Below are 19,175 nucleotides of genomic sequence, written 5' to 3'. Positions count from 1 at the left end.
CAGTAACTCAACCTGTTAGTGAAACGTTTTACATTAACACAACCTGTTAGTGAAGTGTTCAACAGTAACACAACCTGTTAGTGAAGTGTTTAACAGTAACACAACCTGTTAGTGAAGCATTTTACAGTAATACAACCTGTTAGTGAAGCGTTTTACAGTAATACATCCTGTTCGTGAAGCGTTTTACAGTAATACAACCTGTTAGTGAAGCGTTTTACAGCAATACAACCTGTTAGTGAAGCGTTTTACAGTAACACAACCTGTTAGTGAAGTGTTTTACAGTAATACAACCTGTTAGTGAAGCGTTTTACAGTAACACAACCTGTTAGTGAAGTGTTTAACAGTAACACAACCTGTTAGTGAAGCGTTTTACAGTAACACAACCTGTTAGTGAAGCGTTTTACAGTAACACAACCTGTTAGTGAAGCGTTTTACAGTAATACAACCTGTTAGTGAAGCGTTTTACAGTAACACAACCTGTTAGTGAAGCGTTTTACAGTAACAACCTGTTAGTGAAGTGTTTTACAGTAATACAACCTGTTAGTGAAGCGTTTTACAGTAATACAACCTGTTAGTGAAGCGTTTTACAGTAATACAACCTGTTAGTGGAGCGTTTTACAGTAACACAACCTGTTAGTGAAGCGTTTTACAGTAATACAACCTGTTAGTGAAGCGTTTTACAGTAACACAACCTGTTAGTGAAGTGATGTAACACATGGGACCAAACTAGGGAAATGTAACAATCTATGTCACTTTGTTGGAGATGAATGAGTCTTAGTGTTAAGAGAGAGAGGAGCATGAAACTAGACAACTACAACAATAAAGATATAATTTATTAAGGATTTATAAAGGGTTTCTAAGTAGTTTAGAAATGGTTCATTATTAGTTAATAGTAATACAATTGTAAGCTTGTCATCTAGCTGCTTTTCACATACTAATACTTTAAATAATTAGTATAATTAATAATACAAATAATTAATATATTATTTAGTGCAATAATTAGTAGTAGTAATATAATAATTAACATACTTTGTATATTAATTTGTATAATTATTATTATGCTCTTCCCATTCATCAATACGTCTGCATTAGACACAAGAGTAGAAAATAAAGTACTTTCTAGAAATGCATATCAATGACTTCCTCCATGTATTGCCCCTTCTTTGACTAATGTCTCATAATACATTGTACCATGCTGTTCTTTCTATGAGTGCCTTGCGACGATCTCAGAGGCCCTTAATAATTGAAAGAGAATGTAATCTAAGCACGGTTGAAAAGAGAGATACAATTATCTGCATGTGAACCCTTTTAAAACCCAAAGCAGGTGAACTTCAGGTTAGCTGGCAGATAAGACCTTAACTGATTAATATCATGTAGTGGCAGTGGGTGGAAGAATCAAGGGTATATTCTACAGAGGGCCAATCTGTAGGGAGTTATTTTCATTCTGAAGTTGTGTTTAACTTATGAGCCACTTGCCTGCCATGGGTATTCAGTATGTAGTGTGTCTAAGATAAAGAATGCAATGGCACTGGAAATACTGGGGACTTGTACTCTGAGCTATGCAAGAAAGTGCATCTTAACTTATACAGGGGAAGAGTCTAAGAAAAAAAATCACATTTCCAAGAAAATGTATTGTTAGTCAAATTATACATGTTTCTATTATGACATCACAAAGGTACCCCTTCCAATTACTGCACATTTAACATAGTTTGGCCATCTTGAAACTCCTGTACTGCAGGTGGAATCTTTGAGTGTAACAGTACATGTTTTCCACAGGGTTTAAAGGCAGGCTTGGTATACAATAGAGAATAGACCTCTTGGAAACAGAGAGAGACATGCTTTCTCTTCAATTTAATTCTGGGAATGCGTTATCTAACATGGCACATCAAATGTACCAGCAAAACGACGGCAAAGAAACAAATCAAATCAAAGTTTACAGATCACAAGATGGGATAAAAGAGTCGTATGGAAGATGTCACGATAACAGAGTGAAAGACTTTTAAAAAATCATAATCTCAAGAACATTACCTAAGCACATTATCAGGTCTGTGCATTCAGAGAGAAAAAAAACGCATTTCAATTTGTATACTAGTAAGAACGCTTACTGAGAAGTAAGTCCAAGTAAAAAATATATTCCTATATTTCCATATAGGCCTATAACAGTTCAATAGTTCCAGTAGCAAAGCAAACATTTCAAGAAAGTACACCTGTTGCTCTACACGGATCCTGTAAACAATAAGCGAAAGCCACAAGACATGACAATGGTTGACAGCAGCACCCGAACTTGATCAATCCATTTTGACCATCTAGATAAGGGGCGTCAAACTCATTTTGCTCACGGGCCGCATTCGGTCCTTAACGAGGTCTAGAAGGCCGAACTGAAAATGTGTTATATTTCCTCCCTGTTAAAATGATCAATATGATGTCCTTTATCCATCAGGTTGGGAATGTTCTATGCTCCATGACTATCCAGCTTTCAGGGAATCAAAATCAAGTCAATTGTTATTTGTCACAAGCTTGGTAAACAACATGTGTAGGCTAACAGTGAAATATTTACTTACAGGTCCTTCCTAACAATACAGAGAGTAAATACGAAAAATAATAGAAAAATAATAAATCCACAATGAGTAACAATAACTTGTTTATAAACATGGGGTACCAGTACTGAGTAATGATAACTTGTCTATTTACAAGGGGTACCAGTACTGAGTCATGATAACTTGTCTATTTACAAGGGGTACCAGTACTGAGTAATGATAACTTGTTAATAAACATGGGGTACCAGTACTGAGTAATGATAACTTGTCTATTTACAAGGGGTAGCAGTACTGAGTCATGATAACTTGTCTATTTACAAGGGGTACCAGTACTGAGTCATGATAACTTGTCTATTTACAAGGGGTAGCAGTACTGAGTAATTATAACTTGTCTATTTACAAGGGGTAGCAGTACTGAGTAATGATAACTTGTCTATTTACAAGGGGTACCAGTACTGAGTCATGATAACTTGTCTATTTACAAGGGGTAGCAGTACTGAGTCATGATAACTTGTCTATTTACAAGGGGTACCAGTACTGAGACATGATAACTTGTCTATTTACAAGGGGTACCAGTACTGAGTAATGATAACTTGTTAATAAACATGGGGTACCAGTACTGAGTAATGATAAATTGTTTGTTTATAAACATGGGGTCAGTATTTACTTGTTTATAAACATGGGGTACCAGTACTGAGTACACAATGATAACTTGTCTATTTACAAGGGGTTACTGAGTAATGATAACTTGTTTATAAAATGGGGTACCAGTACTGAGTAATGTTTATAAACAACCAGTACTGTCATGATACTTGTTTATAAACAGGGGTACCAGTACTGAGTAACAATAACTTGTTTATACCAGTACTGAGTCATGATAACTTGTCTATTTACAAGGGGTACCAGTACTGATAATGATAACTTGTCTATTTACAAGGGTAGCAGTACTGAGTCATGATAACTTGTCTATTTACAAGGGGTACCAGTACTGAGTCATGATAACTTGTCTATTTACAAGGGGTACCAGTACTGAGTAATGATAACTGAGTACCAGTACTGATAATGATAACTTGTTATTTACAATGGGGTACCAGTACTGAGTCATGATAACTTGTTAATAAACAAGGGGTACCAGTACTGAGTCAGTAATGATAACTTGTCTATTTACAAGGGGTAGCAGTACTGAGTCATGATAACTTGTTAATGTACCAGTACTGAGTCATGATAACTTGTCTATTTACAAGGGGTAGCAGTACTGAGTCATGATAACTTGTTAATACAAGGGTACCAGTACTGAGTCATGATGATAACTTACCAGTGAGTCATGATTTACAAGGGGTACCAGTACTGAGTATGATGATTTAACCAGTACTGAGTAATGATAACTTGTTAATAAACATGGGGTACCTGAGTAATGATAACTTGTTTATAAACATGGGGTACCAGTACTGAGTAACAATAACTTGTTTATAAACATGGGGTACCAGTACTGAGTCATGATAACTTGTCTATTTACAAGGGGTACCAGTACTGAGTAATGATAACTTGTTTATAAACATGGGGTACCAGTACTGAGTAATGATAACTTGTTTATAAACATGGGGTACCAGTACTGAGTCATGATAACTTGTTTATAAACATGGGGTACCAGTACTGAGTAACAATAACTTGTTTATAAACATGGGGTACCAGTACTGAGTCATGATAACTTGTCTATTTACAAGGGGTACCAGTACTGAGTAATGATAACTTGTCTATTTACAAGGGGTAGCAGTACTGAGTCATGATAACTTGTCTATTTACAAGGGGTACCAGTACTGAGTCATGATAACTTGTCTATTTACAAGGGGTACCAGTACTGAGTAATGATAACTTGTCTATTTACAAGGGGTACCAGTACTGAGTAATGATAACTTGTCTATTTACAAGGGGTACCAGTACTGAGTCATGATAACTTGTTAATAAACAAGGGGTACCAGTACTGAGTCATGATAACTTGTCTATTTACAAGGGGTAGCAGTACTGAGTCATGATAACTTGTTAATAAACAAGGGGTACCAGTACTGAGTCATGATAACTTGTCTATTTACAAGGGGTAGCAGTACTGAGTCAAGAGGGTACTGTCTGCAGTACTGAGTCATGATAACTTGTTAATAAACAACTGAGTCATGATAACATGGGGTACCAGTACTGAGTCATGATAACATGTCTATACTGTCTGCAAGGGGTACCAGTACTGAGTCATGATAACATGTCTATACTGTCTGCAAGGAGTACCAGTACTGAGTCATGATAACTTGTCTATTTACAAGGGGTACCAGTACTGAGTAATGATAACTTGTTAATAAACATGGGGTACCAGTACTGAGTAATGATAACTTGTTTATAAACATGGGGTACCAGTACTGAGTAACAATAACTTGTTTATAAACATGGGGTACCAGTACTGAGTCATGATAACTTGTCTATTTACAAGGGGTACCAGTACTGAGTAATGATAACTTGTCTATTTTGTACTAATAAACATGGGGTACCAGTACTGAGTAATGTACTTGTTTATAAACAGATGGGTCTATTTGAGTAATGATAACTTGTTTATAAACATGGGGTACCAGTGATAACTTGTTTATAACATGGGGTACCAGTACTGAGTCATGATAACTTGTCTATTTACAAGGGTACCAGTACTGAGTAATGATAACTTGTTTATAAACATGGGGTACCAGTACTGAGTAAACTTGTTTATAAACAGGGGTACCAGTACTGAGTCATGATAACTTGTTTATAAACATGGGGTACCAGTACTGAGTAACAATAACTTGTTTATAAACATGGGGTACCAGTACTGAGTCATGATAACTTGTCTATTTACAAGGGGTACCAGTACTGAGTAATGATAACTTGTCTATTTACAAGGGGTAGCAGTACTGAGTCATGATAACTTGTCTATTTACAAGGGGTACCAGTACTGAGTCATGATAACTTGTCTATTTACAAGGGGTACCAGTACTGAGTATCCCGATAACTTGTCTATTTACAAGGGGTACCAGTACTGAGTAATGATAACTTGTCTATTTACAAGGGGTACCAGTACTGAGTCATGATAACTTGTTAATAAACAAGGGGTACCAGTACTGAGTCATGATAACTTGTCTATTTACAAGGGGTAGCAGTACTGAGTCATGATAACTTGTTAATAAACAAGGGGTACCAGTACTGAGTCATGATAACTTGTCTATTTACAAGGGGTAGCAGTACTGAGTCATGATAACTTGTTAATAAACAAGGGGTACCAGTACTGAGTCATGATAACATGTCTATACTGTACAAGGGGTACCAGTACTGAACATGATAACTTGGGTACCAGTACTGAGTCATGATAACTTGTCTATTTACAAGGGGTACCAGTACTGAGTAATGATAACTTGTTAATAAACATGGGGTACCAGTACTGAGTAATGATAACTTGTTTATAAACATGGGGTACCAGTACTGAGTAACAATAACTTGTTTATAAACATGGGGTACCAGTACTGAGTCATGATAACTTGTCTATTTACAAGGGGTACCAGTACTGAGTCATGATAACTTGTTTATAAACATGGGGTACCAGTACTGAGTAATGATAACTTGTTTATAAACATGGGGTACCAGTACTGAGTCATGATAACTTGTTTATAAACATGGGGTACCAGTACTGAGTAACAATAACTTGTTTATAAACATGGGGTACCAGTACTGAGTCATGATAACTTGTCTATTTACAAGGGGTACCAGTACTGAGTAATGATAACTTGTCTATTTACAAGGGGTAGCAGTACTGAGTCATGATAACTTGTCTATTTACAAGGGGTACCAGTACTGAGTCATGATAACTTGTCTATTTACAAGGGGTACCAGTACTGAGTAATGATAACTTGTCTATTTACAAGGGGTACCAGTACTGAGTAATGATAACTTGTCTATTTACAAGGGGTACCAGTACTGAGTCATGATAACTTGTTAATAAACAAGGGGTACCAGTACTGAGTCATGATAACTTGTCTATTTACAAGGGGTAGCAGTACTGAGTCATGATAACTTGTTAATAAACAAGGGGTACCAGTACTGAGTCATGATAACTTGTCTATTTACAAGGGGTAGCAGTACTGAGTCATGATAACTTGTTAATAAACAAGGGGTACCAGTACTGAGTCATGATAACATGTCTATACTGTCTGCAAGGGGTACCAGTACTGAGTCATGATAACATGTCTATACTGTCTGCAAGGAGTACCAGTACTGAGTCATGATAACATGTCTATACTGTCTGCAAGGAGTACCAGTACTGAGTCATGATAACATGTCTATACTGTCTGCAAGGGGTACCAGTACTGAGTCATGATAACATGTCTATACTGTCTGTAAGGGGTACCAGTACTGAGTAATGGTAACTTGGTTATATACACGGGGTACCAGTACTGAGTCATCATAACTTGGCTATATACACGGGGTACCAGTACTGAGTCATCATAACTTGGCTATATACACGGGGTACCAGTACTGAGTAATGATAACAACTTTTAACAACTTTTTCTTGGGTTATATACAAGGGGTACCAGTACTGAGTAATGATAACTTGTCTATTTACAAGGGGTACCAGTACTGAGTAATGATAACTTGTCTATTTACAAGGGGTACCAGTACTGAGTAATGATAACTTGTTAATAAACATGGGGTACCAGTACTGAGTCATGATAACTTGTTTATAAACATGGGGTACCAGTACTGAGTAATGATAACTTGTCTATATACAAGGGGTACAATAATCGGGCCGACTCTTTTCTCTGTATATATCAACAATGTCTCTCTTGCTGCGAGTGATTCCCTGATCCACCTCTACTCAGACGACACCATTCTGTATATTCTTTGGACACTGTGTTAACTAACCTCCAAATGAGCTTCAATGCCATACAACATTCCTTCCGTGGCCTCCAACTGCTCTTACATGCTAGTAAAACCAAATGTATGCTTTTCAACCGTTCGCTGCCCGCACCCGCCCGACTAGCATCACTACTCTGGACGGTTCTGACCTAGAATACGTGGACAACTACAAATACCTAGGTGTCTGGTTAGACTGTAAACTCTCCTTCCAGACCCATATCAAACATCTCCAATCCAAAATCAAATCTAGAATCGGCTTTCTATTTCGCAACAAAGCCTCCTTCACTCACGCCGCCAAACTTACCCTAGTAAAACTGACTATCCTACCGATCCTCGACTTTGGCAATGTCATCTACAAAATAGCTTCCAATACTCTACTCATTAAACTGGATGCAGTCTATCACAGTGCCATCCATTTTGTTACCACCCACCACTGCGACCTGTATGCTCTAGTCGACTGGCCCTCGCTACATATTCGCCGCCAGACCCACTGGCTCCAGGTCATCTATAAGTCTATGCTAGATAAAGCTCCGCCTTATCTCAGCTCACTGGTCACGATAACAACACCCACCTGTAGCACGTGCTCCAGCAGGTATATCTCACTGGTCATCCCCAAAGCCAACACCTCCTTTGGCCGCCTTTCCTTACAGTTCTCTGCTGCCAGTGACTGGAACTAATTGCAAAAATTACTGAAGCTGGAGACTTACATTTCCCTCACTAACTTTAAACATCAGCTGTCTGAACAGCTAACCGATCACTGCAGCTGTACGTAGGCCATCTGTAAATAGCCCACCCAATCTACCTACCTCATCCCCATATTGTTTTAATTTACTTTGCTGCTCTTTTGCACACCAGTATCACTACTTACACACCATCATCTGCTCATCATCATCTGCTCATCTATCATTCCAGTGTTAATCTGCTAAATTGTAATTACTTTGCTACTTTGGCCTATTTATTGCCTTACCTCCTCACGCCATTTGCACACACTGTATATAGACTTTCTTTTTTTCTATTGTGTTATTGACTGTACGCTTTAGTTGTAAATGAGAACTTGTTCTCAACTAGCTTACCTGGTTAAATAAAGGTGAAATAAAACATTTTTAAAAACTAGGCAAGTTAGTTAAGGACACATTCTTGTTTTCAATGACAGCTTAGGAACAGTGGGTTAACTGCCTTGTTCAGGGACAGAACGACAGATTTTTACCTTGTCAGCTCTGGGATTCAATCTTGCAAACTTTCAGTTACAAGTCCAACACTCTAACCACTAAGCTACCTGCCATCCCAAATGTAGGTCTAATGAGTTTTGGTTTGGCTTTAGTCATAGTTTGGCTTCAGTCATTCCAATGTAGACTGGATCTGGCCCGCAGGCCTTGAGTTTGACGTGATCTAGATGAAGCGCTCCATGTGAAGCTCTTGAGCATGACATAATGTCCTGTCGTAGATGAAATGTAGCCATCAAGTCTCAGAGGTGAAAGGAAATACACCTCCAACTTTAGCCATCTGGTGTTTCTGTACCACGGTCTGCAAAGGAAAACGTGTGTGTGTGTGTGTGTGTGTGTCTGTGTGTGTTTGTGTGTGGGTGTGTGTGTGTGTGTGTTTGTGTGTGTGTGTGTGTTTGACCTATGTGAAGGATTCTGATCCGCAGGAGAACTGCTGAGTAGCATCTGTTGGCAGCGAGAACGCCTTGGGTCCTTCACATGACATGACAAATTACACTGGGCAGTTTACATTTAATTATCCCCTTGAATAATCACATCCAAGAGAGATTATTTGGGAAGGAGGGAGAGTGAAAGCTAACGGGGGGAAGAGACAATATTTAGAAGTATATTTTTTCTATATCAGACGTTTCACAGATTTTTTATTATTTTATTATTTTATTACCTACTGATGCCATCTAACCTCTATTGACAGTAGAATGGGTTAACCTACTGATGCCATCTAACCTCTATTGACAGTAGAATGGGTTAACCTACTGATGCCATCTAACCTCTATTGACAGTAGAATGGGTTAATCTACTGATGCCATCTAACCTCTATTGACAGTAGAATGGGTTAACCTACTGATGCCATCTAACCTCTATTGACAGTAGAATGGGTTAACCTACTGATGCCATCTAACCTCTATTGACAGTAGAATGGGTTAACCTACTGATGCCATCTAACCTCTATTGACAGTAGAATGGGTTAACCTACTGATGCCATCTAACCTCTATTGACAGTAGAATGGGTTAACCTACTGATGCCATCTAACCTCTATTGACAGTAGAATGGGTTAATCTACTGATGCCATCTAACCTCTATTTACAGTAGAAAGGGTTAACCTACTGATGCCATCTAACCACTATTGACAGTAGAATGGGTTAACCTACTGATGGCATTTAACCTCTATTGACAGTAGAATGGGTTAACCTACTGATGGCATCTAACCTCTATTGACAGTAGAATGGGTTAACCTACTGATGGCATCTAACCTCTATTGACAGTAGAATGGGTTAACCTACTGATGCCATCTAACCTCTATTGACAGTAGAATGGGTTAACCTACTGATGCCATCTAACCTCTATTGACAGTAGAATGGGTTAACCTACTGATGCCATCTAACCTCTATTGACAGTAGAATGGGTTAACCTACTGATGCCATCTAACCTCTATTGACAGTAGAATGGGTTAACCTACTGATGCCATCTAACCTCTATTGACAGTAGAATGGGTTAACCTACTGATGCCATCTAACCTCTATTGACAGTAGAATGGGTTAACCTACTGATGCCATCTAACCTCTATTGACAGTAGAATGGGTTAACCTACTGATGCCATCTAACCTCTATTGACAGTAGAATGGGTTAACCTACTGATGCCATCTAACCTCTATTGACAGTAGAATGGGTTAACCTACTGATGCCATCTAACCTCTATTGACAGTAGAATGGGTTAACCTACTGATGCCATCTAACCTCTATTGACAGTAGAATGGGTTAACCTACTGATGCCATCTAACCTCTATTTATAGTAGAAAGGGTTAACCTACTGATGCCATCTAACCTCTATTGATAGTAGAAAGGGTTAACCTACTGATGCCATCTAACCTCTATTGACAGTAGAATGGGTTAACCTACTGATGCCATCTAACCTCTATTGATAGTAGAATGGGTTAACCTACTGATGCCATCTAACCTCCATTGACCTAAGAAAGGGTTGACCTACTGATGCCATCTAACAGGGTTAACCTACTGATGCCATCTAACCTCTATTGACAGTAGAATGGGTTAACCTACTGATGGCATTTAACCTCTATTGACAGTAGAATGGGTTAACCTACTGATGGCATCTAACCTCTATTGACAGTAGAATGGGTTAACCTACTGATGGCATCTAACCTCTATTGACAGTAGAATGGGTTAACCTACTGATGGCATCTAACCTCTATTGACAGTAGAATGGGTTAACCTACTGATGCCATCTAACCTCTATTGACAGTAGAATGGGTTAACCTACTGATGCCATCTAACCTCTATTGATAGTAGAAAGGGTTAACCTACTGATGCCATCTAACCTCTATTGACAGTAGAATGGGTTAACCTACTGATGCCATCTAACCTCTATTGACAGTAGAATGGGTTAACCTACTGATGGCATCTAACCTCTATTGACAGTAGAATGGGTTAACCTACTGATGCCATCTAACCCCTGAGGAGCACAGTGAGGTGGTTACTAAGGAGCATAGTGAGGAGTACAGTGAGGTGCCTGAGGAGTACAGTCAGATTATTGAGGGGTACAGTGACGGATGTTATTGGGTAGTACAGTGAGGTGGTTATTGGGAGTACAGTGAGGATGTTACTCAGGAGTACAGTGAGGTAGTTACTGAGGAGATTACTGTTTCATTCAATTAGAAAAATTAAGAATTTCCATGTAATTTCTCATATTTTACAAGATCAAAAGTCTTGTAAAAATAGCCCACACTATGGCTGAAAGCTGCAGTATGCATTATGTCTCCATCACTCACAATACAATGACTCACAAGTATGTCATGTTTAGCCTGGGTTCCTCCTAATATCGGTACATTACTCTGTATATTTCCTCTTCTGCTGGGATCCTGCCTTCATTGACAGCTGTGTTACATATCCCAGGGTGATCACCTTTGGTGTGGTGCTGATTTTCTAAAATAACAGATTTCTTGTCATGCTGCTGCATAGGACTGCCATACCTTAGAGTGGGAACACTTGGCAGGATCGTGCTCGCATTCCTTTGATGTAAAAAGGCACTTTATGATACAGTTTTGGTGCCAAAACACAGGCAAGATAAATAATGGATGAAATGTAAAAGCAGATAGAACCAGGATGATGAATCCGTGTCAACTGGCCTGTTAAGAGAAGGGTCGGATCTGTGTGTCATTCAACTGATGGATAACTTTCAGTGTATTCAGAGGACAAAATCTACACAGCTAAGTGACACACTATTTACACAATCTGGCGGTTTCGGTGCCAAGATCCCTGTAAGGCCTGGTTTACACATAAACACACACCACCAGTCCAAGGGAAGGGTTAAAGTGTTTTATTATCAGAGGTCGACAGAGTTCCATTTCTACCAAACTCTAAACAAACAGAGTAAACACTTCGTCACCAGTGGAAGATCGTCAAATCTTGGTCTTTGGGGGTTCAATCATTGCTGAACTCATCAGTTCCTTTCTTCCAGTAAACTTCCTTCTCCACCGTACGTTCTCTCTCCCCAATAACCTCCTACTCCTTCCCCTTCCGGGGTCAAAGAAAAGACCAATAGAAAAAAAAACAGGGCGTGGTTAATTAGAGGCCCTGATTGGTTTCACCTGTCTGCAGGCTCTGATCACAACTGGAGACATGTGTGGCTGTTCTGATGCAGTCTAGAAGTTTCACCTGAGCTGTCCATGGTCCTGCCTTTGGGGAATACTTCACATTGCTGTCCGTGGTCCTGGCATCCAGGAAACAAAGCAACCTCGCAGGCACATACCGTCCCATCCACCACACAATCCCTGAAACCGCTACAATAGTTAAGTGACACTATTTACACAGCTAAGTGACACTATTTACACAGTTAAGTGACACTATTTACACAGCTAAGTGACACCATTTACACAGCTAAGTGACACTATTTACACAACTAAGTGATAACAACATGGATAAATGCTGTTTTCATCTGGTGAAACCTCTGTGTAAGCCTCAGCAACGAATACAGTTTCAAACATTTGGAGTAGAGGGATTGTAAATATATTCAACCTATCCTTTACAACAACAACAAAAACATGTTACATTTGCAGTTTCACATGTTGACCTTAAATGTCACATGTGAAACCATATGTTCACACGTGTTGAATTTAGAGTTCACATGTTAAAGCCAGATTCAGTTAGTGCAAAATAAATCAAATTGATTTTCGATTTTGGATTATATCTCTGAAATAAGAGATATTAAGTCTTAATTTGACTTATTTAGTGCTTTGACACCACAGCACTGGAAATACTGGAGCATTTTTCAATTTTCCCCCCTTCAGGCTTGTTTACATTTTGCAGCTAATTTCTCAGCCAGACGAGGTGATGATGTATGATCGAGAGTTGCCAAAATGTAATCTCGCTCATGTGCTGAGTGATGTTTACAACTCAACTGTCAGTCTGCCATAGTGCCGTTTAACCTTGCAGTCAGTCCAGCCGGACTATAACCAAAGATACTGGTAAGAGTACTTTTTGGAATACATTTTTTAATTATTTTATGTAATTAGCCAATCATTATATTGTATACTTTGTTCTGATCTGGAAAATAGCTAGTTTATACCAACCTGTTTATACCAACCTGGGCCCAGATTTTCAAAACCTTAAGAAGGTTAACTGCCATTGTTTCCTTAACTATAGACTTAAGAAGAAAGTTAAAAAGGTTATTGGACATTCTCTTGCGCTATTTCTTATGCTTCTCCTTAAGCACAAAGTTAAGAAAAAATGTGACTCTTGAAAATAAAGTTCATGGAAATGTTCTTAATTCTAAGATGGCTAAACCCTTGTCTTAAACTCAGAGCAGTGAGAGAAAAAGCTCATTAAAACAATGGAACATGTTTAATTCACACACAAACTTCATCTGAAAGTTTCAGTATTGATTATTTTAAACCCAAGAACATGTTTTAGAACTGTAATCTTAGTAAGAAATATTCTAACATGATTGCCATTGTTAGCTAGATAGCTAGCTAAAATGGTTGCCGAGCAACACACATCTTAAGAAGATTTGTAAGAAGATATTTGAGAAGTTTATAAGAAAATCATAACAACTTAAGATATTGTTGAGGAATTGCACTTACGAACTATCTTATGAACTTCTTATGAACTTCTTAAAAAGCTTCGTAAGTTTTAGTGTAAGAAGTGTTTAGTGAATCTGGGCCCTGTTCTGCATGTTCTGTAGTGTTCTGCCTGTTCTCTAGACTAGGCAGCTACTGTAGCTAGCTAACTGCCTAAATTAGTTAGCTCACTAGCTAGCTAGCAAACTAACAGTTAGCTAACGTTAGGCTCATCGTAAATCAAAAATGCTTGTTTTAATTTCATGTATTAGTAAAACATTGAGTATATTTGTGTTAACTAATTAGTCACGTTTGTCTCCCTTCCACAACATAAACCTCTAAAGAGCTAGCATTACTATATCAGATGTCAAGGTAATATAGCTAATATCTAATGACCTTGTGAATGTATCAATATTTGTAGCTAAGTTAGCTGTCAGTCATAGCTAGGTCTATGAAATAATATCAACATCTACTACTTGCTATTCTTACATATAGTATATTTTCTGTCAATTGCTGGCAGAACCATTTCACCATGTCAAATTTCTAGTACAGGTAAACGTACTTGATGGATAAAGGTGATTCTGATTAGTCAAGGATTGTTTTTAGGAGAATCTGCTGCCTGAACATGGCACACATAGGTCTACAAAGAGAAGGAGAGCCAGGGGCAGAGGTCCAAGTGTCTGTGGAGGATTGCTGAGGGCCAGTGTAGAAACAAGGTCCATGTAGAGGGTACGAGGATCAAACAGGGCCAGGGAAGGGAACAGTGGAAGAGGTAGAAGCAGCAGAATCTGGGAAATATCCCTGGCTGACAGGGAGAGAGTTGATCATCATCATCCAGATAGATGTGCACAGCTTTCAGACAACACCATGTCTGAGTAGTCTAAACCAAATCTAGACCAGATTGTCAACACTGGTACTCATGTCAACCAGAAAGTATAGCTTGTTTTTTTTACTCATTAACTTTAGGTGTATCTTGAACAGCTGTCAGAGAGAGAGAGATTGACATGGTGATTTGATGACGATGCTGGAGAGGACACCAGGGGCTCTTTTTGATGTGGTCCATCTCATCCAGACCAACCAGGGAGGTGGTGGAGATGCACCTGTGGCAGGTGTCGTGAAATGCCAACTGACTGAGGAGAAGTGTTGTGGTGGGGGGCTAACCACCTGCATCAGTACAACGCTGCACATGTACACTTCCTGCCTGGAGCCTGGAAACCTGAGGAACATCAGGGTCTACAGGAATGACCTGTTAGCCCTGGATGAGAGCGAGGAGCAGGGAGAAGACCATGCGGAGTACAGGCATGCTGCCTACCGGTAGTTTATCTGTTGGCAGCGTGGCATGCTTCAGCAGGGTCACAGAATTGTTATTCCAGCTGCTGCGTATGGCACACCAGAGATGCCTTCCCTGACACTAATGGCCTGTATAAAGGATTCACTCCTGGCAGACTAAGATAATTCTGTCTGTGTATTTGTTTGTTTATTTGTGTATATGTTCGCTACCTCTAACCCACTGTTTAATAAAAACAACTGATGTTACGGACAAAGGTTGAATATAATGCAAAATGTTTTATTTGTTCAACAAATATATATATTTTTATATGAATAGAACAAAGAATTTAATTACATTTATTTAGTCATAAGACAACATTCATGAGTGACAAGGTACTTATAAGGTTTATTTACAGGTGGATTGAGCATAGGACTGTACAATACATTATCAATAACATGATGTTATATACAATTGCTATTTATTAGCAAATTAGGTTTATTTAATTGAGTAGAGGGGACTGTACAATAACACAATGTACAATAACATAACATGGTGGAAATGTGTTATTGTTATTTACCATAAACTATAGGAACTAATTGTTAGCTATTTGGTATTCAGTGTGCGTGTGTGTGTGCGTGTGTGCGCGTGTGTGCGTGTGTGCGTGCGTGCGTGCGTGTGTGTGTGTGTGTGTGTGTGTGTGTGTGTGTGTGTGTGTGTGTGTGTGTGTGTGCGTGCATGCATGCGTGTGTGCGCTCACGAGCGCATGTGGGCATGGGGTTTCTGTCAAGAATCAGGAAAACACCCAGATGCAGACAGTTTCGAAGTACAGTGCCTTGCGAAAGTATTCGGCCCCCTTGAACTTTGCGACCTTTTGCCACATTTCAGGCTTCAAACATAAAGATATAAAACTGTATTTTTTTGTGAAGAATCAACAACAAGTGGGACACAATCATGAAGTGGAACGACATTTATTGGATATTTCAAACTTTTTTAACAAATCAAAAACTGAAAAATTGGGCGTGCAAAATTATTCAGCCCCCTTAAGTTAATACTTTGTAGCGTCACCTTTTGCTGCGATTACAGCTGTAAGCCGCTTGGGGTATGTCTCTATCAGTTTTGCACATCGAGAGACTGACATTTTTTCCCATTCCTCCTTGCAAAACAGCTCGAGCTCAGTGAGGTTGGATGGAGAGCATTTGTGAACAGCAGTTTTCAGTTCTTTCCACAGATTCTCGATTGGATTCAGGTCTGGACTTTGACTTGGCCATTCTAAAACCTGGATATGTTTATTTTTGAACCATTCCATTGTAGATTTTGCTTTATGTTTTGGATCATTGTCACGTTGGAAGACAAATCTCCGTCCCAGTCTCATGTCTTTTGCAGACTCCATCAGGTTTTCTTCCAGAATGGTCCTGTATTTGGCTCCATCCATCTTCCCATCAATTTTAACCATCTTCCCTGTCCCTGCTGAAGAAAAGCAGGCCCAAACCATGATGCTGCCACCACCATGTTTGACAGTGGGGATGTTGTGTTCAGGGTGATGAGCTGTGTTGCTTTTACGCCAAACATAATGTTTTGCATTGTTGCCAAAAAGTTACATTTTGGTTTCATCTGACCAGAGCACCTTCTTCCACATGTTTGGTGTGTCTCCCAGGTGGCTTGTGGCAAACTTTAAACGACACTTTTTATGGATATCTTTAAGAAATGGCTTTCTTCTTGCCACTCTTCCATAAAGGCCAGATTTGTGCAATATACGACTGATTGTTGTCCTATGGACAGAGTCTCCCACCTCAGCTGTAGATCTCTGCAGTTCATCCAGAGTGATCATGGGCCTCTTGGCTGCATCTCTGATCAGTCTTCTCCTTGTATGAGCTGAATGTTACCCTGGTCCTTTATGTTACCTTGGTCCTTTATTTTACCCTGGCCTTTGGTTATGTTACCCTGGTCCTTTGTTATGTTACCCTGGTCCTTTGGTTATGTTACCCTGGTCCTTTATGTTACCCTGGTCCTTTATGTTACCCTGGCCTTTGGTTATGTTACCCTGGTCCTTTATGTTATCCTGGTCCTTTATGTTACCCTGGTCCTTTGGTTATGTTACCCTGGTCCTTTATGTTACCCTGGTCCTTTATTTTACCCTGGCCTTTGGTTATGTTACCCTGGTTCTTTATGTTACCCTGGTCCTTTATTTTACCCTGGCCTTTGGTTATGTTACTCTGGCCTTTGGTTATGTTACCCTGGTCCTTTATGTTACCCTGGTCCTTTATGTTACCTTGGTCCTTTATTTTACCCTGGCCTTTGGTTATGTTACCCTGGTCCTTTGTTATGTTACCCTGGTCCTTTGTTATGTTACCCTGGTCCTTTGGTTATGTTACCCTGGTCCTTTATGTTACCCTGGTCCTTTATGTTACCCTGGTCCTTTATTTTACCCTGGCCTTTGGTTATGTTACCCTGGTCCTTTATGTTACCCTGGTCCTTTATTTTACCCTGGCCTTTGGTTATGTTACTCTGGCCTTTGGTTATGTTACCCTGGTCCTTTATGTTACCCTGGTCCTTTATGTTACCTTGGTCCTTTATTTTATCCTGGCCTTTGGTTATGTTAACCTGGTCCTTTGTAATGATACCCTGGTCCTTTGTTATGTTACCCTGGTCCTTTATGTTACCCTGGTCCTTTATGTTACCCTGGTCCTTTATTTTACCCTGGCCTTTGCTTTCCACAAGTCTTTCCACAATCCTACCAGCAATATATAGCACCCTGCATCCCACTGATAGTTTACCTCTGAAGCTAAGCAGGGTTGGTCCTGGTCAGTCCCTGGATGGGAGACCAGACCTAGCTGGCAGAGGTGATAATAATCAAGTGAATGATAAACATGTGGGAAAAACATGTGAAAAATGTACATGTGAAACTTCACACGTGTCTGAAAACCACATCTGACTCTGGAAGAATTCTGACCACTTCTGACTCGGGATAATTTTCATGTGATTTGTTCACACGTGTCTGAATGTGATTTGTTTTCAAGCTGTTCTTTTTGTAAGGGTAACCATTACACAGTATATTCAATCAACTCCTACCACTGCCTACAATGCATATGCATGACAACTACTGTACTTCAGAGGAGGTCAAACAAGCAATCAGATAACACGTCCAATCACGCAATCACCTTAACTACATGATACCAGGCACTCTGCCGTCTGTATCAATCAGTATTCAAGGTGGCAATACCAAACATTCGTTTCATTTATTGTATCAGCGCTAATCAACCTCAGTCGTGAATATAAGGTTGAATAAATACACTGATTACATCCCAATTGGCACTCTATTCCCTATGTGGTGCACTACTTTTGACCAGGACTGGCACCCTATTCCCTATGTGGTGCACTACTTTAGACCAGGACTGGCACCCTATTCCCTATGTAGTGCACTACTTTAGACCAGGACTGGCACCCTATTCCCTATGTGGTGCACAACTTTAGACCAGGGCTGGCATCCTATTCCCTATGTAGTGCACTACTTTTGACCGAGACCCATAGGCCCCACGTAGGACATAGGGTACCTTTCGAGAACCGGCCACTGTGTTGATGGCTGGTGGTGACAGTCATTAACTAGCAGTATCAGGTGGGATAGCAGCTATTGTCACTCAATATGTTGTTTTGTCATTTGTTTCTGACACAACCTTTATTTTATGGCAATGAAATTGACTGGTTCATGGCTGGCTCATGGCTGGTTCATGGCTGGCTCATGGCTGGCTCATGGCTGGCTCATGGCTGATTTACTCTGCATGCATGCAGGATGATAACTACGCCTCTGTACTCCCCTCACCTCCTTTCACAATGTCACTGAGATCGTTGAGAAGTTAGTGAATGAATGCATGATGTTACGTCAGATAGTGCGAAGACTGCCTGCACTGATGTAGGTTGACGAACGACCATTAACTATTAACTACTACTACTACTAACTACTACTACTACCACCAGTACCCCTACCACTGCAACAGTATCTAGGATGGAGAGAAGTCTGTACACTCACCACACTGCACCTTGGTCTTATTCCAACAACGGTCGTGACAAAAGGGCTCTCTATATGTGCTTTATATGTAAATGTATATGGATGTGTAGTGTATAGGTTACACCCCATTTCCTTATATATTTACACAC

This window comes from Oncorhynchus nerka, linkage group LG10 (genome assembly GCF_034236695.1).
Source record: "Oncorhynchus nerka isolate Pitt River linkage group LG10, Oner_Uvic_2.0, whole genome shotgun sequence".
Classification (NCBI taxonomy): Eukaryota; Metazoa; Chordata; class Actinopteri; order Salmoniformes; family Salmonidae; genus Oncorhynchus; species Oncorhynchus nerka.
This window is presented reverse-complemented; position numbering follows the sequence as displayed.